Source organism: Penaeus monodon, chromosome 22 (assembly GCF_015228065.2).
Source record: "Penaeus monodon isolate SGIC_2016 chromosome 22, NSTDA_Pmon_1, whole genome shotgun sequence".
Taxonomy (NCBI): domain Eukaryota; kingdom Metazoa; phylum Arthropoda; class Malacostraca; order Decapoda; family Penaeidae; genus Penaeus; species Penaeus monodon.
In genome coordinates, this window is record NC_051407.1 from 10,653,980 (window position 1) to 10,654,280 (window position 301).

A 301-nucleotide genomic window follows, 5' to 3' on the forward strand; every position below is an offset into this window, starting at 1 on the left:
TGTGTTAATAAAGAATTATTGCTTCATCTCATACATTCAGAACCTTCTTGGTCGACTTCAAAACTTCCGTTTGTCTAATATCATCTTCTCATCTTACATATTCTAAGAATAATTCTTTTTCAGATAATTCCATCTGGATAATATCATTTTTCATCTTATTATCTGTATAGAATACTTCCTTTTCATCTACTTTCGAAATATTAGCTTTTCTGTTTATTCTTTTCTAAGTATACTTCCTTGTTCTATACTTATTATTATTATTTTTTTAAATCCCAAACATCTACTAATGATCCCTCCATCT

General features: G+C 27.2%; 1 protein-coding gene across 1 annotated transcript in view; it reads left to right on the plus strand.

Moving 5' to 3' along the window:
* Positions 1–301, plus strand: part of LOC119586935 (putative neural-cadherin 2) — a gene marked incomplete at its 5' end in the record, with an annotated part of 72,205 nt that overhangs the window by 26,765 nt on the left and 45,139 nt on the right.